Below are 24,619 nucleotides of genomic sequence, written 5' to 3'. Positions count from 1 at the left end.
CCATCTATTTACACATAGTGATAGGGGGTCTCCATCTATTTACACACAGTGCTGGGGTCTCTATCTATTTACACACAGTGCTGGGGTCTCTATCTATTTACACACAGTGATAGGGGTCTCCATCTATTTACACACAGTGCTGGGGATTCCATTCTCTTTAAATAAAGTGCTGGGTGGATATTTCATTCAGACCATAAGACAAAGGAGCAGAATTTGCCCTTCTGGCCCATCCAGTCTCCTCTGCGATTCCATCGTGACTGTTCTATTGTCCCTCTCAACCTAATCTCCTACCTTCTTCCTGTAACCTTTGGCATCCTGACTAATCAAGAACATATCAACCTCCACTTTAAATATACCCAATGACTTGCCGCCTATGATAATGAACTCCACAGATGCACCACCCTGTGGCTGAGGAACTCCTGCTTCATCACTGGTCTAAGTGTATCTCTCTCTATTCTTGGGGTGTGGCCTCTGGTCCTAGATCCCCCCACTTTTGGGAACATCCTCTCCACATCAACTCTCGGTAGCCCTTTCAATATTCAATGTGCTTCATTGAGATCTTCCCTCATTCTTCTGAACTCCAGTGAGAATTTGCAGTCTGTATTTCATGTCTCAGGTACATTGAAGCTGTCTTTTGTTCGTGTTCCCATTACTCTCCCAGTCGCCTGGGTCGTGCTGCAGCCCACCGGATTCTAGCTCTGGTTGCCTGCCGCCACGTGGGTGAGGCAGCTGTACACAACTCCACTCTCCTTCTCGTCTGGCCAGTAACCCAGATGCGACTGACCTGGTAGTGAGGGGCACCAGTTTCCTATCCACAGGTTAGAGGTGAAGAAATTGGATTCCACAGTCTAACAGCTAAATAAATTTTGTGACTAGTCTTCCTCAACACGAGGGCACTGTCCAATAATTTCACCCTCAAAGCTGCCAGATTCACTTGGCAGCTGCTGTGGATCTGGACAGGGTAACCAGCTTTCACATTTATTAAACAAATATACTGAACACATTAAAACCTTGCATTGGAATTTACAATGGTTATTGTAAGCTGCATTAGTGTGGAACATCTGTTTGGGATGTGTGGGCTGAAACCTGTCTGTTGCTTGGCTTCCCGTCACCAGAGCTATGAGAGATGAAATTACATAGTTTACATCCTCCCCTGCTCATTGGGTGCTCTCTCCATCCTGGTCACTGGGTGACCACTCTCTCCTAGTAAAGGCATCCTCTCTGCCCTGTTCAGTAGGTGTGCTCTCCCTGCGCTGATCTGTGGGTGCCCTCTCTCCCAGATCAGTAGGTGCTCTCTCTCCCCTAGTCAATGGCATCGTCACTGCCCTGTTCAGTGTGTATGCTCTCTCCCCTGAACAGTGGGTGCCATTCCTCCCCTAATCAGTGGGTGCCCTCTCTCCCTAGTCAGTAGGTGTTCTGTCTCCCTTGCTCAGCGAGTGCCCCCTCTGTCCTCTCCAGTGCCTCCTTTCTGAGAGTGGGTGTCTTCTCTGCTCTTTTCAGAAGGTGCCCTATCTGTCCTTGTCAATGTGTGTCCACTCTGCCTGTATTTACTGACACACTCCTAAATCTGAGCACATCCCCAAATCCACACGCACCTCCAAATCCTTGCACAGCCCTAAATCCATGTGCATACCCAAACCCACTGACACCCCATCCTAGAGCAAGAATCCTTTTCAATAGTTCGCAAAATCGCTGCCTACAACTTAAAAAATAGCAAGAACAGATTTCAAAGTTCAAAGTGCATTTATTATTAAAGAATCCCTAAATGACACAACTCTGAGATTTGTCACACCCCTAAATCAACCAACAGGTTCCTTTCCATGTGCGCCTAAATCTGTGCACATTCCCAAATCCACATGAACCCCAAAATCCCTGTGCAACCCCAAAAGTGCATGCGTCCACAAATCAGAGTGCACCCCCAAATCTGCCAACGTGCACGTTTCAGCACACATCCCCAAATCCATGTGCAGCCCCTCCCCCCATGTGTCGGAAGACTGATGTCCCAGCAGTGGGAGGGAGTCTTGGGGAGAGTCTGGGGAGAGGTGGGTGTGCAGGAAGCTGATATCTCCGCGAGCCTCCGGACAATTAGTACCGAAGGACAGATTTTGCCGTGATGAGCTCCGAATCTCTCCCTCACCCCTGCAGCAATTCAGGTGGTAAAGGAGGTACAGGTCCCTCCAAGAGTGGAATCACTCAGCAGGTCAGGCAGAGTCCATGGAGGGAGAAACAGACACACATTGCCAGCATTTTCCATTCTTTCTTCTGTTATGTTTTGTAAATCCAAATCTAATCAAAATAAAAACACAGGACCAGGGGTGTACTTGACTGCCTTATTTTCAATTTTGGTCAGGTGCGCACTTACGATGTGATGGCATATGACTATGCTGTTCACATATTTCTTACTTATAACCCATAATAAGTTGTGTAAATAATCAAAGAATGCTTAATTAAACAATATATTTACCATATTACTCAAATATTAGTGAAATTTTAAATACACTTCAGTCCTTCCGGGTGAGGCGACACTTCACCGGCAAATCCACTGGGACCGTCTATTGAGTCTGGTGCTCCTGTTACAGCCTCCTCTACATTGGTGAGATCCATTGTAAATTGGGGCACCACTCTGCCACAAGTGGCACTTCCTGATAGACAAACATTTTAATGCTGATTCCCATTGCGATTCCATCATGGCCTCTTGTGTCACAATGAGGCCATCATCAGGGTGGAGGGACAACACCTTATATTCCATCTGGGTACCCTCCAACCCAATGGCATGAATTTTGATTTCACCTTCTGGTAAAAAAAAATTCCCCACCCCCTCCCTTCTTCTATTCCCCGTTCTGGCCTTTTACCTCTTCTCACCTGCCTATTACCTCCCTGCCCCCCCACTGGGTCCCTTCCTCCTTCCCTTTCTCCTATTGTCCACTCTGCTCTCCTATCAGATTCCTTCCTTTCCAGTCCTTTACCTTTTCCCACCCACCTGGCTTCACCCATCACCTTCCAGCTAGCCTCCTTCCCCTCCCCTCACTTTTTTATTCTGGTATCTTTCCCCTTCCTTCTCAGTCCAGAAGAAGGGTCTCGGCCCGAAATATTGACCGTTCCATAAATTCTCCCTGAACTACTGAGTTCCTACAGCATTTTATGTGTACGCGTTGCTCTTGATTGCCAGCATCTGCAGGTGTTCACGTGTTTTAATATCTCTACAATGTTACTCACGTACTATCAAAACATTAAATACACACCAGCTTCCACATCAACGTCTACGTGATGTGAGGACATAATTGTGTAGTCAGGCTGACCAGAGGAGAGGTCATACTGGATATGGAATGAGCAATGAACCAGGTCAGTTGCCTGATCTCTTGGTGGAAGAGCATTTCAGAGATAGTGGCCATAACTCCCTGACCTCTACCATAGCCATGGACAAGGATTGGAGCAGATGGTGTGGGAATGTATTTAACTGAGGGGGAGCTAATTATTATGATATTAGGTAGGAACTTGGGAGTGTAAATTGGGAACAGATGTTCATAGCAAAATAACATTGGAATTTCATTGATGGTGGCATCATGGGTCAATAGGGTCGTAAAGAAAGCTTTTGGCACATTGGCCTTCATAAATCAAAGTACTGAGTACAGGAGATGGGATGTTATGTTGAAGTTGTACAAGAAGCTGGTGAGGCCTACTTTGGAGTATTGTATGCAGTTTTGGTCACCTACCTACAGGAAAGATGTAAATAAGGTTGAAAGAGTACAGAGAAAATTTACGTGGATGTTGCCGGGTCTGGAGTACCTGAACTATAAGAAAATATTAAATAAGTAAGGACTTTATTCCTTGGAAAGTAGAAGATTGAATGGAGATTTGATATAGAAAATTATGAGGGGTATAGACAGAGCAAATGCTAGTACGCTTTTCCCACTGAGATTGGGTGGGACTACAACTAGAGGTCATGGGTTAAGGGTGAAAGGTGAAATGTTTAAGGGGAAGATAAGGGAAAATGTGTTCAATCAGAGGGTGGTGAGAGTGTGGGATAAGCTTCCAGTACAAAAGATGATTTCAACATTTAAGAGAAGTTTGGATAAGTACTGGATGGTAGGGGCTATGGTCCCAAAGCAGGTTGGTGGGAGTGGGCTGTTTAAATGGGTTGGCACAGACTAGATGGGCCAAATGTCCTGTTTCTGTGCTGTACTTTTCTATGACTCTCAGACTCTAAGTGTGGAGTAGGCTGAAGGAACTATGATTGACAAGAGATGTGGAACATGTGGAACATCAAGAGGAAGAAGGAAGCACGCTTAAAGTTTATGAAGCGAAAATTGGGCAGATCCCAAAGAGTTATAGGACAGACAGGAAGATTGGAATGAGGAGAGCTAGAGTGAGGCCAGGAGAATGCCTTAGTAAGTAAGATTCATCAAAACCCCAGTGGTTTCTACACGCATGTGAAGAACAGGAAAATGGCCAGAGTGAGGGTAAAGGATAAAAGAGGCAGAGCAAGTAGGTGAGGCTCTTGAGGAACAATTTGCTTCAGTATTTACCACCATTAAGCACATCTACATAAAATAGTGTCACATGAAAGCAATATCTATCATCAGCGACCCCCACCACCACCCAGGCCGCGCTCTCTTCTTGCTGCTGTCATCAGGTAGAAGGTACAGGAGCCTTAGGACTCACACCACCAGGTTCACGAACAGTTACTACCCCTCAACCGTCAAGCTCTTGAAGTAAAGAGAATAACCTCACTCAACTTCACTTGCCCCATCATTGAAATGTTCCCACAGCCAATGGATTCATTTTCAAGGATTCTTCATCTTATGTTCTCAATATCAATCAATCAATCAATCAATCTATCTATCTATCTATCTATCTATCTATCTATCTATCTATCTATCTATCTATCTATCTATCTATCTATCTATCTATCTATCTATTTATTTATTTATTTATCTATCTATCTATCTATCTATCTATCTATCTATCTATCTATCTATCTATCTATTTATTTATCCATTTATTTATCTATCTATCTATTTATTTATTTATTTATTTATTTATCTATTTATTTATCTATTTATTTATTTATTTATTTATTTATTATTATGATTTATTTCTTTTTGTATTTGCACAATTTGTTGTCTCCTGCATTCTTCCCAAGAAGAACGTCTTTTCACTGATTCTGTTATGGTTATTACTTTAGGGACTTACTGAATATGTCCACAAGAAAATAAATCTCAGGGTTGTATAAGGTGACATATATGTACTTTGACAGAGACCTTGACAACTGTGAGGACAGTGTAGAACAGAAAACTGTTGACCATAGCACCACAGGATAGTGGAGCAGAATTAGGCCATTCAGAATTAGACTTATTAGGCCCAATAAGTCTGCCATTCCATCATGGCTGATTTATTATCCTTCTCAACCTCATTCTCCTGCCTTCTTTCTGTGATCTTTGACACCCTGACTAATCAAAAACCTATCAACCTCTGCTTTAAATATACCCAATAACTAGACCTCAACAGCCGCCTGTAGCAAGGAATTTCACCACTCTCGTGCTAAAGAAATTCCTCATCATCTTCATTCTAAGTAGTCATTCCTCTATTCTAGGTCTGTGTGCCTTGGTCTTAGACTCCCCCACTCTAGGATACATTCTCTTCACATCCCCTCTATCAATATTCAGTAGGTTTCAATGAGATCCCCCTCATTCTTCTAAACTCCAGCAAGTACAGGCCCAGGGCCATCAAATGCCCCTCATATGTTAACCCTTTCATTCCTGGGTTCATTCTTGTGAACTTCCTCTGGACCTTCTCCAATGCCAGCACACCTTTTTTTAAGTAAGGGGTCCAAATATGATCAGAATACTTTGAGTGCACACTGAGCAAGTGTGGATTTTCACACACAACAGTCTCTAGAGTTTATAGGGAATAGCATGAATTTTTTTTTTAAATCTAGTGAGCAACAGTTCTGTGGGTGAAAAAACCTCGTTAATGAGAAAGATCAAAGGAGATTGGCTAGACTGGTTCAAGCTGCAGGAAGGCGACAGTATCTCAAATAACCACGTGTTACAGCAGTGGTGTGCAGAAGAGTATCTCTGAATGCACAACACGTCAAGCCTTGAAGTGGACGGGCTACTGCAGCAGAAGATTCCAAGAACATACACCCAGCGGCCACCAGATAAAGAGTTGACTGAGTGAACTTTGACTAGTTCCGCACAACAAAGTGGGCTGAAGGACCTGGCCTTCTGCTGTTCTCTGTGAACAGATTGGAGTGTAATTCATGGATGTGAACAATTGGTTCTGCTCCCTATTCCATGATGGTCTGAGCCAATGAGTAAGTCCTTCCAGCAGCAGCTCCTTGGCATTGCCCGCCTCTAACCAACAGTTCATCTCAGTGCCTCTGGCGAGATTCAGAATGCAGCACCTCCCAGCAGGATGGGTATGCCGGACTCCCTGCCAAGCCTGGATCATTTGACAGACTCTCTGGCACGATGGGAATGTCGTCTTTGCCAGGCCTGGAGATCGGCCGTGCTTTAAATGCAAGTGTAGCAGCACCCAGGCTCAGTGCTCGAAGCAGAACAGTACAGACGCTTTGAGCAGAAGGCCATTCAGCCAGAGAGTCCTTGACAGTCGCAAGTCCTCCGTCCCTCTCTCTATCTATTACCTACACATTACGTCCTGGTATGTTTCAAGGTGGCGAGGATTTCAAATTCTCAGTGAGATCCATGCCCTTAACACTGGTCCAGAAAAACCTTTCTGTTTTTCAGATTCCCTGAGCCAATTTGTGTGAAAGTGTCAGCCCTGGTTCAGGGAAACATGGCCTGTCCTCTCTGCTCCTTTCTGATTCAAGCACTAAGGGAACAAATTGCTGTACAGGACTGAGGTAGATCAACTGGTTGAGTTCAAAGTACAAAGTTCAAAAGTACATTTATCATCAAAGTATGTGTGCATTACACAACCTTGAGATTTGTCTCCTTACAGTCAGCAATGGAACAAGAAACCCAAAAGAACACATTAAAAAAAAGCAGGCCCTCAAGCACTCAATGCACAGAGAGAGGAAAAAAAGCACTGTTGTTACGCGTGCAAGAAACAGCATTCAGAATGGACGAGAGCCCAGAGCAGCTGGAGCAGGCCCACAGCCTCAATTCAGCACAGAGCCCTATGACACGTACAAACTCCTGAGCAGGCCCACAGCCTCAGCCCCAGTGCAGTGAGCTGAACCGGCCTGACCTTTGCCTCCAGTCCTGATGTTTAAATCATCCAAACAAATAGTCGAGCCTCACTGTAAGTCCTGGGCCCTGTTGCAGAGCGAAGAAAGACCCGATGGTTGGACGATTTAAATGTCGGGAGTCATTTCGCAACAGCAATTTTGCACTCAACGTCAGTAAGACCAAGGAAATGATTGTGGACTTCAGGAAGGGGAAGTTGAGGGAACTCACCAAAGGGTCAGCAAAGGGAAGGGTGAGCAGCTTCATGTTGCTAGATGCCAACAGCTCTAGGCTTAGTCCTGGTCCCAACATATTGATGAAATTATGAAAAAGGCATGACAGCAGCTACAGTTCATTAGGACTTTGATGAGACTTGGTATGGCACCAAAGACCTCGCAGATTTCCACAGATGAAGAGCATTCTGAATGGCTGGTACGCAGAGGCCAATGCACAGCATCAAAAGAGGCTGCAGAGGGTTGTAGACTCCATCATGGGCAGAACCTCCCCACTGTCACAGACATCCTCAAAAAAGTGATGCATCAGCAGGCGGTATCCATCATTAAGGACCCTCATCATCCAGAACTTGCCTTGTTCTCATTGCCACCATCGGGGGGAGGAGGTACAGGAGTCTGGAGACACACACTCAATATTTTAGCAACAGCTTCTGCCCCTCCGTCGACAGTTTTCTGAATAGACCATAAACCCATGAAGGCAGTCTCGCTGTTTTTCTGGGTCTTTTTTGTTGGCCCACAACTCAAGCAGGTCATCAATGACAGACAATTCAATAAACTTCTAGTGAAAATTACATGGGAGGCATTCAGGGATGTTACCAGACGGTGATGCAGCCTGTCAGAATGTTCTCTTCAGTACGTCTATAAAAGTATTTGAGTGTATGTGCTGTCTTGCCTTCTTTATAACTACATCGATATGTTCGGGCCAGGTTAGATCCTCAGAGATCTCGACACCCAGGAACTTGAAGCTGCTCACTCTCTCTTTCTGATCCCTCTATGAGGATTGGTATGTGTTCCTTTGTCTTGTCCTTCAGGAAGTCCACAATCAGCTCTTTCATCCTACTGATGCTGAGTGCCAGGTTGTTGCTGCGACACCATTCCACTAGTTGGCATATCTCACTCCTGTACACCCTCTCGTCACCACCTGAGATTCTACCAACAATGGTTGTATCGTTAGCATATTTATAGATGGTATTTGAGCTATGCCTAGCCACACAGTTATGTGTGTATAGAGAGTAGAGCAGTGGGCTAAGCACACACCCCTGAGGTGCACCAGTGTACTTTATAGGTTTGTGGGTATATCTTATATACCAACAAATTTTGGGCTGCTGATCATGAATTTTTTTTTAATTGCTTATCTTTCAATTCATAATTCGTCAGGATAACTGATGCAAAGATTAAGGAAGGCATTTTTATTGGTCTACAAATCAATCAGGTTATCAATGACAGGCAATTCAATGAACTTCTAGTGGGACCATAAAAAAATCACACAGAAGGCATTTAAAGATATTATTGAAAATCTTCTTGGCAACTACAGAACACCAAAGTACATGCAGCTGGTTGACAACATGCTTCATGCATGCTAAACCATAAAGTGCAACATGTCACTAAAGATTCATTTTCTGCATTCCCATTTAGACTTCTTCCCTGCAAATCTTGGTGCTGTTAGTAACGAGCACGGTGAAAGGTTTCACCAGGACATTGTGGTCATGGAGAAACGGTATCAGGGCAACTGGAATCCATCAATACTGGCTGATTATTGTTGGACACTTAATCAAGAAGCCTCAGACACTGAGTACAAACAAAAATCATCAAAAAATATTTTTAGTGTAGTTGAACTATTGTAAAGTGTCAGCACTGTTATGCATCATATTCAATAAAAGTTAATTTTTTGTTTCTCCAAATTCCTACGTAATACAAGTAGTCTGAAATTATATTTGTGTTCAGCTTCATGTGGTCTATCACAAACAAAAAAAAATTCTGAGAAAGCAACACTTCTGAAAAGATTTTGTTGTCCAGTGTAATTAGTTCAACACAACATTGTCAGCAGCAGGGCCTGGTGGTGTGCTCTGCATATCTCTGTTCCATGTTCGAACATGGCCCTTCTCCTAATTTCACTTTGAAGTCAAAACTTACAACTACAAGCTTCTCTAGTTCTGTGTCTCACACATTTCCTACTGGTGCGGCTTCCCTCTTGTACCTGCTAATTGATTTTAATCTTTACAGATGCGTTTTTTCTGTGAGAACTCGGGGAAGAGAATGAAATAACTCTGCTAATGATTCCTGCTCCTGCTTTCTCTCTTTGTAATTATTTTACCAAGCAGCTTAGTTTTTTTTTAAAGTAACAATTACGATATTTTTTCTAAAGCCTCAGGATCTCACAACTCTCCAGAGCTAAAAAAAATCTATATGCAAAACAGTTACTCGCAGTGTAATGTATACCACTAGCTATTGGACTTGTATACAGCATGGTCTTTAATGCAAGTCCGATGTTTCAGTGTAACCTTTAATTTGCCCTAAATATCTTGCCTGTTTAATGAGGGAAAGGTTTAATGTATTGCAACGTTTAAATGTTGAGAGAAGGAGAGGTAAAGAAGAATGATTGCTTCCTTTTAGGGTCTTCTGACACTCAAGGCCAACCTGTTCAAAGTCCAGCCATGCAATCTTTATAAAGTACTGAGTACAGGAGACGGGATGTTATGCTGGCGTTGTATAAGATGAGCCACAGAATGGACAGCTGGACGGGGTGTCAGCGAACCTGCTCGAAAACCTGTTGTACAGGGGAGGGGCCCCTGCATAAAGAGGTTTCCACTGGGGGCCTCCTCCACCGCCAGGTAGTAAAACAAACCGCCAAGGCGAGTCCGGTCGGCAGACGAAGGCAGGGAAGTGAAAGCGTGCAAGAGCAGCCCACAGAAGAAACGCTTTGGAACGTCACTGACGAGAAGGGTGGGCACTCCCGTGAGATGGCTTACGTTATGGCCTGGGTCTGACGAGCACGTCCCGGCCCATCAGCTGGTAGGGCAGCCAGAATCCCTCCACTTGCCTGAGCCCACTTGACACCCATCATGATAGGACGGGGATCAGTCCCCCCAGCAGACAGAGCACCATCCCCCGCGAGCGCAGGAGCACCATGTCTGGGTGAGACTAGATCCCATACCCTCAACCGCTCTCGGTAAAACCGAGGCAGTTCCCTCAACGTGGCACTCTGATTCTGTCCGCTGGAAGCCGCGTACCTTCCTGCAGGCAGTGTTCCTGGCTGCGAAAGTGTATCGCCAAAATGTGGTGAACTACATATACCTGTCTGGACACTCCCCCTGCTGACTGCTCCTGTGGCTCCTCCCACAGACCCCGGTATAAAGGCGATCAGAGCCTGGGCCCAGCCTCTCAGTCTCCAGGATGTAGTATGGTGGTCACTCACTGCTGGTTCCTTCTTCCAGTCAATAAAAGCCGATATCTCGCCTTACGTCTCAGAGTGAGTTATTGATGGTGCATCACAAAGCCTGCCACCTTGCAGCGCAGTCACTATACTGGCGTCTCTGCAAAGTCCTGAGGTGGAGAGCCAACAGCTGGGAAGAAGAAGTGGAAGTCTACCCCCAGCACAACAGTTCAGAGATGAGACTGGACAGGCCGGAGGGGAGAAGGAGTGGATAGGCTTGGAAGTTCGTGCAGGGTTACAAAGAAACCTCAGCGCTGTTACGTTAAATGCACCGTGGGTTAACAGTGAAGAATCATATTCTGGAAGAATTAGGGAACTTTTATTTACAGTAATAAACAAACACGTCTTAACCCAGCCACGTACTGGAACATTCTAGCAATTCTGCGCATGCTCAGTGCTCTGTCCAATCATGTACTGGCACATCATTGCACGTGATATCACCACATATTCCTTTCCTTAAAAAGAAAAAAACAATTAACGATGTTAATCAAAACAATCTATATCAGATAACTGAAACTCTGAAGTTGGCTCTTTCTTAAGGTATTTGCGATTTCTTCTTAATACTGCTCCCCCCTCTGTTTGGACTATATATGATCTGGTCTGTGTCCATGTGTTCATTTTATTTTGTATCCTCCCTTTGTCTCCTTGTTCTTCAGGCTAACATCTCCTTAGATCAGTCAATTCACGTTCCACTTCCATTTATAATGAAGTACGAATCTTCTTTTCTTCATCTAATTCATTTATTAACTGTGTAATCTCCTTTTTATGCTGAGACTTCATCATTTCAATAAAACTTCTCAATTCCTTCACCTGTGCTTTCTCTTCTTCCTGATACTGTGCCCACTGTGAGCGTTCTTGCTCTAGACGGTGATGGAACTGAATCTCATATTCTCTCAGTGTCTCTTTCATTATTGCTTGCATTGAAGCATCCTCCTCCTGCCATTGCTTTTTCACATCATCAATTGCCTCCTGTTTGGTCGTCCCAGACACTGTAGCTTTTATATTCTCCATGACAGCGTTTGCTTCTGTGAGCTGTGCAGCAGTCACAAACAGAAGAAACCTTTTTCCCAACCGGACTGCTCCTCTAAGTCCAAAGTCCTCTTCACCCAGCCGGAATTCAGAAGATTGAGAGGGGATCTTATAGAAATTATGAAAGGGACAGTTGTATCAGCTGGTAGGCGAGTTCAGAACTAGGGGACATAGCCCCAAGATTCGGGGGAGTAGATTTAGGATGGAGATGAGGAGGAACTGCTTTTCCCAGAGGGTGGTGAATCTGTGGAATCTTCTGCCCAATGAAGCAGTGGAGGCTACCTCAGTAAGTATACTTATTCAAGGCTGGATAGATTTTTGCAGAGTAGGGGAATTGAGGGTAATGGGGAAAAGGCAGGTAGGTGGAGATGAGTCCATGTCCAGACCAGCCATGATCTTATTGAATGGCGGGGCAGGCTCGATGGGCCGGATGGCTGACTCCTGCTCCTATTCCTTATGTTCTGATGTTCAGCGCCAAGAAATGCGGACTGAAAAACTTCTCCAAAATAAATCCTTTCCGGCCTGCTGCCGAAGTGATATTCCACATTCTCAAAGTCCCCTGGCAGTCTCCAAAAACCGCTCTTTGGCTGTTTTGCAGCAAATATTCAACTTTAAGGGAGGAGAGAGAGCTCCGACAGTGTGGGCCCCTCCCTCAGCATTCCCCACCCGGCGTGCAGCCCTCTCACTGCAGGGTGCTGGGTGTTCTCATTTACCTTGGTGAGTGATCCCAGGTGAAGATGACTTAGGAGCCACTGAACCACCCTGACACAAGCTGGTACCTTTTGTTTTCAGAAAATGTCACAGTTCACCAAACTTCTGAAGTGCTAATTGAAGGAGGAACACAATTATTATTCAGTGAAGAATTGCTGGAGTGTTAATGAAGTGATCTTTATGTTGCTTCACAATCAGTTCTGCCAGGTTCAATTCCCCTGTGCTGCATTCTTCTGGAGTGAGAGCTGTGAGCGGTGGCAAGAGCTGCTCATGGGAGGTGAGTGTTTGTGATGGTAACAGAATCTTGTACAAAGCTAACAATAGACAGGTTGCCTATAAAAGAGAAAATTGAGGGGCAAACCCTGTCGGTCAGGCAGCAGCTATGGGAAACAGTCGATGTTTTGGGCTGAGACCCTTCACCAGGCAGAAGATGGCACCAGTGAACACTGCTACCACAGGCGACGTCCTTAAGACTGGTCATGAAGCCACTCCTTTTTCCCCTTGTATGTCTTTTTAATTCAAATGTGATTTGGCTACTGTTAGAGTCTGTAATCTACAATCTGGCGGTGTGATTTTGGGCCAATCGAGTGATCTGGCGCTTTGCTGCCTCACGAGGCTGCGGCCAAAGTGTGTGGCATAGAGACCAGGAAGCCAGGCGATGGGGAGCGGGCCCATGAATGACTAAATCTCTCGCCGAGGAAGATTGAGATCATCGAGGCGGGGGTGGAAGGCGAGCAGGTGTTCAACACCATCGATCAGCCTCTCACTCGCTGCTGTTGGAGGGACGTGTCTGCGTGGGGCAGTTTCTCGCTCTCTCTCTTGCTGCTCCCGGAGGGAAGGTCCCCGTGTTTCAGTGATCTCTCTCTCTCCCTCAACGCTGTTGGCGGATGACGCCTGAGCAAGGTTTAATCTACACGGATTGCAGATTCGGACTCCAGTTCAGGTTCATGATGTGTTCTCGGTTCTAGTTCGAGTTCGGGCTGTTCGGTTTTGTTACTACCTTTGGGCGATTTTTGTATCTGGACAACCCACAGATAACGAACACCACGCTGAACTATACTGAAATATGCCTTTTGGTTTTGAGCTTTATATTCTGTGTTTTCATTTGATGTTGCGGTTTGCACGTATTTCTTACGTGTGGGTGGGGGGGGGGGTGATGTCTGATTTTTTTTGAACAGATTTCATGGCTCTTTGTGACTGTGGTTGTGAAGATGAATATCAGGGTCATAGACACTCTGATAATAAACATACTTTGAATCTTGAAGAGTCTCACCCCAAAATGCCAACTGTTCAATGGTAATAAGTGCTTTATTGATCCTGAGTGGGAAATTATTTTGTTATAGCAACAACATTTAAAAACACACTTAGCAAAAACAATAAATACAATAACAATATTAACTAATTATAATGTCCAGAATAATAATATGTGCAATAATAAGTTAATAATGCACAAAATAATAGAACAGAGACTATTGTATTATGATGTGTGTCTGCTGTCTCACAGAGATGAACTGTTGTATTTGCTTATTGCATTTGGTAGGAAAGATTTTCTGTGACGATCCTTGTGACAGCTGAACTGAATGAGTCTATTTGAAAGGGTGCTCCGCTGCTTATTCAGAAGGTCATGGAGAGGATGTGCCTGATTACCCATAATGGATAATAATTTGTTTAGTGACTTCCTCTCCACCACCAGCTCAATATTGTCCGGATTGTAGCCAAGGACAGATCCTGCCTGTTCGATGAGTTTCTTTGGTCTTTTGGCCAGCACTGATGCTGCTCCTCCAACATAAAGCCGCAAAGAAGACTGCTGTCGTTACAAAAGATCTCCAACATCCTGCCGCACACATTGAAGGATCTCGGCTAAAGTCTGCTCATCCCATTCTTGTAGACAGCCTTGGTGTTGGTTTCCAATCGAGTCTGTTGTCGAGGTGAACACCCAGGTATTTGTACTCCTCCATTGCCACAACTTCTTCTCCCAGAATGTACACAGGACTCGTCACAGTCCTCTTCCTCCTAAAATCAATCACCATCTCCCTGGTTTTGGCCACATTCAGGAGCAGGTGATTCCTCCCACACCACTCCACAAACTGTCCCTGTACTCCGACTCCTGCCCAGAGACAGAGACAGGATGGTCCCTTGTGGCGTGCGCTCTCTCTCTCTCTCTCTCTCTCTCTCTCTCTCTCTCTCTCTCTCTCTCTCTCTCTCTCTCTCTCTCTCTCTCTCTCTCTCTCCCTCTCTCTCTCCCTCTCTCTCTCTCTCTCTCTCTCTCTCTCTCTCTCTCCCTCTCTCTCTCTCTCTCCCCCTCCCTCCCTCTCCCTCTCCCTTCCCCTCCCTCCCCCCCTCCCTCCCTCCCTCCTCTTGATATTGTTGAATGCAGAAACCTCCAACAACTGCAGCCACTCTCTCGATGTTTTGATCTCTCACTGCACTTCAGTCAGAAACATCAGCGAGGAGCCAGGTCACCCATGACCTGAGCTACCTCACGTACCCCAGAGGTGCACAGCTTGAAAAGTCAGCTGCTCAGTGAATTCTGAGAATGAGAACCTCCTCCCTCGAAAAAGGCATTTTGACAGCAGCTGTAGATCACAGACTCTGAAAGGACTCCAAGCACCGTGAAAAGTTAAGAAGAGACATGAGAAGGGGAGGTGAACAAGGTGATGTGCAGAGGTGATTTCCACACTGGTTTTCACCGTTGTGATCGACTTCCTTCACAAACTTATGAACGTGGGCCACGAGTCTCCTCATATTTGGTGCACTGCATGCCTGATCTGACTGTAGCTTTGATGGCCAACAATCACATTCCATATCCTCTACCCCCTGTTTCTCCTTAGGAGTTAGAGAAGATTTGCATGTCACCAAAGACTCTCGCAAATTTATACAGTTGTACCGTGGAAGGCATTCAGACTGGTTGCATTACCATCTTGTACGGGGGGGGGGGGGGGGGAGGGGGTCACTGCACGGGATCAGGAAAAGCTGCAGAAGGATGGAAATTCTGCCAAACCCCAGACACTGGCCTCCCCAGCATCCAGGAGACCTTCAAACGGTGATGCCTCAAAAAGGCAACCCCTATCATTAGGGCCCCCACCTGCCAGGACATGCCCTCTTCTCATTGCTACCATCAGGAAGGAGGTACAGAGGCCTAAAGGCACACACTTAAAGTGTCACCAACAGCTTCTTCCCCTCAGCCATAAAACGATGAACAGACAATGAACCCATGAAGATTATCTCACTATTTTAACTCCCTTTTGGACAAACTTCTTTAATTTTTGTAGACCTTTCTCATAATATATCTTTTTTTATGTATTGCATTGTATTGCTGCCACAAACCAATGACATAGGATAACACGAGTGAATCTGCAGATGCTGGAAATAAATAAAAACACAAAACACTGGCAGAACTCAGCAGGCCAGACGGCATCTATGGGAGGAGGTAATAATGACGTTTCGGGCCGAAGCCCTTCATCAGGATAACATACTGGCATCCCAGGTTCAGTTCCTGCTGCTGTCTTTAAGGAGTTTGTATGTTCTTCCCGTGACCGCATGGGTTTCCTCCGCGTGCTCTGGTTTCCTCCCAAAGACGTACTGGTTGGAAGGTTAATTGGCATTGTAAATTGACCTGTGGTAAGACCAGGGTTACATCTGGAGACTGCTGGGTGGTGTGGCCCAAAGGACAAATGGGCCTATTCCTCACTGTATCCCAACAAAATAAGTCAAACATGCTGGTGATGTTAAACCAAATTCTGATTCTGAGGTAAAGGATGCTTCATTTACAGCCAGCTTACAGGCCTAGATGCTACATGTAAGGCCAGGCTTTATTACCCTCCCCTAATTGCCCTTCTGTTAGTTAGAGTGGTCCACTGGAACCTCTGTAGTTCACCATCGTTCATCCTCTCCACATCCACTCTATTAAGGCCTTTCAACATTCAATAGGTTTCAATGAGATCACCCCTCATTCTTCTGAATTCCATAGAGTACAGGCCCAGCGTCATTAAATGCTCTTCATATGACAAGCCTTTCAATGACGGAATCATTCTTGTGAACCTCCTTTGAACCCTGTCCAACTTCAGCACATCCTTCCATAGATAAGGGGCCCAAAACTGCTCACAATATACTCCGGATGAGGCCTCACCAATGCATTATAAAGATTACATCCTTGTTATTACAGCACCAGCGAGCCAGGTTCAATCTGCCACCGTCTGTAAGGAGTTTGTCCATTCTTGCTCTGACTTCACTGGGTTTCCACCAGATGCTCCGGATTCTTCACACTTCCAAAGACATACCGGTCCAGTTTTGTATGTTATGGGCATGGCATGTTGGTGCCAGAAGGATGGAGACACTTGTGGAACGTCCCCAGCACATCCACAAATTGTGTTGATGCATTTCAACGTAACTGTATTATCAAAGTACATAAATGTCACTGCATACAACCCTGAGATTCATTTTCTGCAGGCATAATCAATAAATCTATGGAATTATAACAGTAACAGAAGCAATGAAAGACCACTCGACTAGGACGTTCAACCAGAGTGCAGAAGACAACTGCACAAATACAAAAAGAAGAAACAATAATAATAAATAAATAAGCAATAAATATCAAGAACATGAGATGAAGAGTGTTTGAAAGTGAGTTCAAAGGCAGTGGGAACATTTCAATGATGGGACAAGTGAAGTTGAATGATATTATCCCTTTTGGTTCAGGAGCCAGATGGTTGAGGGGTAATAACTGTTCCTGAACCTGGTGGTATGGGACCTGAGGCTCATTGCGGTGAGTGAAGTTATCCACACTGGTCCAGGAGCCTGATGGTTGTGGGGTAATAACTGTTCCTGAACCTGGTGGTGTGGGACCTGAGGCTCATTGCGGTGAGTGAAGTTATCCACACTGGTTCAGGAGCCTGATGGTTGTGGGGTAATAACTGTTCCTGAACCTGGTTGTGTGGGGCCTGAGGGTCATTGTGGTGAGTGAAGTTATCCACACTGGTTCAGGAGCCTGATGGTTGAGGGGTAATAACTGTTCCTGAACCTGGTGGTGTGGGACCTGAGGCTCATTGTGGTGAGTGAAGTTATCCACACCGGTTCAGGAGCCTGATGGTTGTCAGGTAGTAACCATTCCTTTCACCATCTGTTTTGATACCTAGATGTATAGGACCAAATTGAACTAATCTTACAAAAGGAAAAACAATAACAGAATGCAGAATAAAATGTTACTCTTACAGAGGAAGTGCAATACAAGCAGACAGATAATCAGGTGGAGGTGCCATGATGAGACTGGGAGAGCAAGAGTTAATCTTTAAAATATGGTAGAATAACAGTTTGGATTGAGCTTTACAGTGCCAGTGATCAGAGTTGCATTTCAGCCACTGTTCTCCCTGTGACTGAGTAAGTTTACTCAGAGTGCTCCAGTTTCCTTCCACATTCCAGTGATTTAGGTGTCAGTGTGTTAATTGGTCCAATGGGTGTAACCGGGCTTGTTGGGTTGGAGGGACCTGTTACCGTGCTGTCATCATCACTCTGTGCCATGTCGTATGACATGGGCAATCATGGCCTTCGACCGTGATTGTCCTTGGCGAACCTTTTCCACTGAAGTGGTTTGTCATTGCCTTCCTCTACAAGACGGGTGATCCCAGCCATTATCAATACTTTTTAGAGATTGTCCGCTTGTTGTCAGTGGTCGCAAAACCAGGACTTGTGATCTCCACCAGCTGCTCGTACAACATCCACCACCTACTCTCATGGCTTCATGGGACTTTGACTGGGGAGCCAAGCAGCTGCCCAAGGCTGACTCGCAGGCTCGCAGAAGGAAGGAACTCCTTACACCTCCTTGGGTGAGACGTATCTCTATCCTGCCACCCACTGTGCTGCATTCCTAAATAAATAAAATATTATAATACTGAACTATTGGTTACATAGATTCATAGAAATCTGAGCACATCTACACTGTGCTGAACCATCTACCATAGCCCTCCATCTATGTACCCATCCAAACCTCTCATAAATATTGAAATTGAACTTGCATGCATCACTTGCGCTGGCAGCTCGTTCTACACTCTCATTACACTCTTAGTGAAGAAGTTTCCCTTCATGTTCCCCTTTAACTTTACACCTTTCACCCTTAACTCATGACCTCGAGTTGTAGTCCCACCCAACCTCAGTTAAGAAAGCTGCTTGCACTTACCCTTTCTATATCCCTCATCATTTTGTATACCTCTATCAAACCTCCTCTCAATCTTCTGCACTCCAAGGAATAAAAAAGATAGAAACATAGAAAAATAGAAAACCTACAACACAATACAGGTCCTTTAGCCCAGAAAGTTGCGTGGAACATGTCCCTACCTTAGAAATTACTAGGCTTACCCATAGCCCTCTATTTTTCTAAGCTCCATGTACCTATCCAAAAATCTCTTAAAATACCCTATCATATCCACTTTCACCACTGTTGCCGGCAGCCCATTCCACGCACTTACCACTCTCTGTGTAAAAATCTTACCCCTGACATCTCCTCTGTACCTACTCCCCAGCACCTTAAACCTGTGTCCTCTTGTGGCAACCATTTCAGCCCTGGGAAAAAGCCTCTGACTATCCACACAATCAATGCTTCTCATCATCTTATACACCTCTATCAGGTCACCCCTCATCATCCGTCAGTCCAAGGAGAAAAGGCTGAGTTTATTCAACCCATTCTCATAAGACATGCTCCCCAATCCAGGCAACATCCTTGTAAATCTCCTCTGCACCCTTTCTATGGCTTCCACATCCTTCCTGTAGTAAGGCGACCAGAACTGAGCACAGTACTCCAAGTGGTAAATTGGATTAGTAAGTATGCCGATGATACTATAAATCAGAGCATTGAGTATAGGAATTGGGATGTAATGTTAAAATTGTACAAGGCATTGGTAAGGCCAAATTTGGAATATTGTGTACAGTTCTGGTCACCGAATTATAGGAAAGATATCAATAAATTAGAGAGAGTGCAGAGACGATTTACTAGGATGTTACCTGGGTTTCAGCACTTAAGTTACAGAGAAAGGTTGAACAAGTTAGGTCTCTATTCATTGGAGCGTAGAAGGTTGAGGGGGGATTTGATCGAGGTATTTAAAATTTTGAGAGGGATAGATAGAGTTGACGTGAATAGGCTGTTTCCATTGAGAGTAGGGGAGATTCAAACGAGAGGACATGATTTGAGAGTTAGGGGGCAAAGGTTTAAGGGAAACTCGAGCGGGTATTTCTTTACACAGAGAGTGATAGCTGTGTGGAATGAGCTTCCTGTAGAAGTAGTAGAGGCCAGTTCAGTTGTGTCATTTAAGGTAAAATTGGATAGGTATATGGACGGGAAAGGAGTGGAGGGTTATGGGCTGAGTGCGGGTAGGTGGGACTAGGTGAGATTAAGAGTTCGGCACAGACTAGGAGGGCCGAGATGGCCTGTTTCCGTGCTGTGATTGTTATATGGTTAAATATAGCTGCAACATTACCTCTCGGCTCCTAAATTCAAACCCATGTTTGACGAAGGTCAATATACCGTACGCCTTCTTAACCACAGAGCCAACCTGCGCAGCTGCTTTGAGCGTCCTATGGACTCGGACCCCAAGATCCCTCTGATCCTCCACACTGCCAAGAGTCTTACCATTAATACTATATTCTGCCATCATATTTGACCTACCAAAATGAATGATTTCACATTTATCTGGGTTGAACTCCATCTACTACTTCTCAGCTCAGTTTTGCATCCTATCAGTGTCCCGCTGTAACCTCTGACAGCCCTCCACATTATCCACAACACCCCCAACCTTTGTGTCATCAGCAAACTTACTAACCCATCCTTCCACTTCCTCATCCTGGTCATTTATAAAAATCACAAAGAATAAGGGTCCCAGAAGAGATCCCTGAGGCACACCACTGGTCACCAACCTCCATGCAGAATATGACCCGTCTACAACCACCCTTTGCCTTCTGTGGGCAAGCCAGTTCTGGATCCACAAAGCTATGCTCCCTGGGATCCCACGCCTCCTTACTTTCTCAATAAGCCTTGCATTGGGTACCTTATCAAATGCCTTGCTGAAATCCATATACATTACATCTACTGCTCTACCTTCATCGTGAGTCCCAGTGAGGTGAAACAAGAACAAGCCGTTCCCACAGTGTTGCGTTGATAATTGTGAATTAGAAAACAAAATTTCCACTTCCCCTTTGTTAGAATGAAGGGATCTGGGAATACAGGTCCATAACTCATTGAACGTGATGTCACAGTTAGATAGGGTTGTAAAGAAAGCTGTTGGCACATTGGTCTACCTAAATCAAATTATTACGTATGGGAGATGGGATGTTTTGTTGAAGTTGTATAAGATGCTGGTAAGGATGAATTTGGAGTTTTGTGTGCAGTTTAGGTCATCTACTTACAGGAATGATGTAAATCAGTTTGAAAGATTGCAGAGAAAATTTACAAGGATGATACTGGGTATGGAGGACCTGAGTTATGAGGAAAGATTGAATAGGTTAGGACTTTATTCCTTGGAATGTAGAAGTTTGAGAGGAGATTTGATAGAGGTATACAAAATTATGAGGGGTATAGATAGGGTAAATGCAAGCAGGCTTTTTCCATTGAGGTTGGGTGGCACTATAACCAGAGGTCATAGGTTAAGGGTGAAAGGGGAGAATTTTAAGGGGAACATGAGAGGGAACTTTTTCACATAGAGAGTTTTGAGAGTGTGGGATGAGCAATATAACCAAACAATTACAACACAGAAATAGTCCATCTCAGCCCTTCTAGTCCATGCCGAACGCTACTCTCACCTAGACCCACCAACCTGCACTCAACCTATAACCCTCTATTCCTTTCCTGTCCATATACCTATCCAATTAAAAACATTTTTTTTAATAAGCTACCAGAGTAACTGGTGCATTCAAGCACTATTTCGTATTTAAGAGAAGCTTGAATAGGTAACTGGATGGAAGGGGTTTGGATGGCCATGGTCCCGGTGCAGATCGATGGGAATCTTCAGCTTTTAAAATCAAATAAACTAGATGGACTGAAAGGCCTGTTTCTATGAGACCGTGGGAATTGCTACTGTTCTACGATCTGTGTGTCCTTTTCTGTACAGCATTTACAAATGAATTCTAATGAGGGAGTTTCAATCCAGGACATTCAGTTTCAAGGACATATTAGTTTGTTCAGAGTATGAGTATAATGCAGAATAATGACAGTTAGAATTTGGATGGATCGTCCACCCTCGGTCTTCCTCACTCACACTCTGAATTTGGATGGATCATCCACTCTCGGTCTTCCTCACTCACACTCTGAATTTGGATGGATCGTCCACCCTCGGTCTTCCTCACTCACACTCTGAATTTGGATGGATCATCCACTCTCGGTCTTCCTCACTCACACTCTGAATTTGGTTGGATCGTCCACTCTCGGTCTTCCTCACTCACACTCTGAATTTGGATGGATCGTCCACTCTCGGTCTTCCTCACTCACACTCTGAATTTGGATGGATCGTCCACTCTCGGTCTTCCTCACTCACACTCTGAATTTGGATGGATCGTCCACTCTCGGTCTTCCTCACTCACACTCTGAATTTGGATGGATCGTCCACTCTCGGTCTTCCTCACTCACACTCTGAATTTGGATGGATCGTCCACTCTCGGTCTTCCTCACTCACACTCTGAATTTGGATGGATCGTCCACCCTCGGTCTTCCTCACTCACACTCTGAATTTGGATGGATCATCCACCCTCAGTCTTCCTCACTCACACTCTGAGTCAGATCTAGTTCCAGACTTATTAAAGCACACATTTTATACAGGAAATCCATTAACTATCTAATTATGTATTCCAGCTTGCTGTGATGGTCTGCAGCCTACATGCACTTGACTCTTCTCCAAAATCAACACCATCTGCTGTCTCTCTGGGTTATGGGGTGGCAGCAAATGGAGTGGAGCTGTAACTGGCTGCTGAAGGCCAGCGCAGGAAGCGGGGGGGGGGGGGGGTGCAGCTGAGCATAGGCCAGCACCCAGCAGGGAAAGCATCCCACAGCGAAAGGGCGTTTCGCGCACTGCGCTGAGCGCCCCTTCCCTTCACACTGCCGGTTGGCTGTGAGACCGGCTCCTGCAACTCAACGCCAGGCCTGGACCGTGGCGGACAGCTACAATAAAACACAGCAGGCGTATCTTCTGGAACGTGGTGAGCGGATGAAACGAAGGTTGGTGCTGCTGTGCATAGTGCAGATTTAGAGGGCACGTGCTATCACGAGAGGCTGGATGATCCTGGGTTGTTTTCTCTGGAGCGGCGGAGGCTGAGGGGAGATCTGATAGAGGTTTATAAGTTGATGAGAGGCACAGATAGAGTATAGAGGGAGTATCTGTTCCCCAGGGTAGAAATGTCTAATACCAGAGGGCATGCATTGAAGGTGAGAGAGGTAAATTCAAGGGCGATGTGAGGGGTAAGGATTTTACTCAGAGAGCTGTGGATGCCCGGAATGTGCTGTCTGTTATGGTGGTAGAGATAAATACATGAGAGGCTTTTAAGAAATCTGTACTAGTCAGTGTACAGATCTTCCCCTGAGAGAGGGGGCTGAGAGACACCATCAGTGTACAGATCTTCCCCTGAGAGAGGGGGACTGAGAGACAGCGGTCAGTGTACAGATCTTCCCCTGAGAGAGGGGGCTGAGAGACACCATCAGCGTACAAATCTCCCCCCGAGAGAGGGGGACTGAGAGACACCGGTCAGTGTACAGATCTCCCCCCGAGAGAGGGGGACTGAGAGACACCGGTCAGTGTACAGATCTCCCCCCGAGAGAGGGGGACTGAGAGACAACGGTCAGTGTACAGATCTTCCCCCGAGAGAGGGGGACTGAGAGACACCGGTCAGTGTACAGATCTCCCCCCGAGAGAGGGGGACTGAGAGACAGCGGTCAGTGTACAGATCTTCCCCCGAGAGAGGGGGACTGAGAGACAGCGGTCAGTGTACAGATCTCCCCCCGAGAGAGGGGGACTGAGAGACACCGGTCAGTGTACAGATCTTCCCCTGAGAGAGGGGGCTGAGAGACACCATCAGTGTACAGATCTTCCCCTGAGAGAGGGGGCTGAGAGACACCATCAGTGTACAGATCTTCCCCTGAGAGAGGGGGACTGAGAGACAGCGGTCAGTGTACAGATCTCCCCCCGAGAGAGGGGGACTGAGAGACACCATCAGTGTACAGATCTTCCCCTGAGAGAGGGGGCTGAGAGACACCATCAGTGTACAGATCTTCCCCTGAGAGAGGGGGACTGAGAGACAGCGGTCAGTGTACAGATCTCCCCCCGAGAGAGGGGGCTGAGAGACACCGGTCAGTGTACAGATCTCCCCCTGAGAGAGAGGGACTGAGAGACACCGGTCAGCGTACAGATCTTCCCCTGAGAGAGGGGGACTGAGAGACACCATCAGTGTACAGATCTTCCCCTGAGAGAGGGGGCTGAGAGACACCATCAGTGTACAAATCTCCCCCCGAGAGAGGGGGACTGAGAGACACCATCAGTGTACAAATCTCCCCCCCGAGAGAGAGGGACTGAGAGACACTTGTCAGTGTACAAATCTCCCCCCGAGAGAGGGGGACTGAGAGACACCATCAGTGTACAGATCTCCCCCCGAGAGAGAGGGACTGAGAGACACTTGTCAGTGTACAAATCTCCCCCCGAGAGAGGGGGACTGAGAGACACCATCAGTGTACAAATCTCCCCCCGAGAGAGGGGGACTGAGAGACACCATCAGTGTACAAATCTCCCCCCGAGAGAGAGGGACTGAGAGACAGCGGTCAGTGTACAGATCTTCCCCTGAGAGAGGGGGACTGAGAGACAGCAGTCAGTGTACAAATCTCCCCCCGAGAGAGGGGGACTGAGAGACACCGGTCAGCGTACAGATCTTCCCCTGAGAGAGGGGGACTGAGAGACACCATCAGTGTACAAATCTCCCCCCGAGAGAGAGGGACTGAGAGACACCATCAGTGTACAAATCTTCCCCTGAGAGAGGGGGCTGAGAGACACCATCAGTGTACAAATCTCCCCCCGAGAGAGAGGGACTGAGAGACACCATCAGTGTACAAATCTCCCCCCGAGAGAGGGGGACTGAGAGACACCGGTCAGTGTACAGATCTCCCCCCGAGAGAGGGGGACTGAGAGACACCGGTCAGCGTACAGATCTTCCCCTGAGAGAGGGGGACTGAGAAACACCATCAGTGTACAAATCTCCCCCCGAGAGAGGGGGACTGAGAGACA

Source organism: Hypanus sabinus, chromosome 11 (genome assembly GCF_030144855.1).
Source record: "Hypanus sabinus isolate sHypSab1 chromosome 11, sHypSab1.hap1, whole genome shotgun sequence".
Lineage (NCBI taxonomy): Eukaryota > Metazoa > Chordata > Chondrichthyes > Myliobatiformes > Dasyatidae > Hypanus > Hypanus sabinus.
This window is presented reverse-complemented; position numbering follows the sequence as displayed.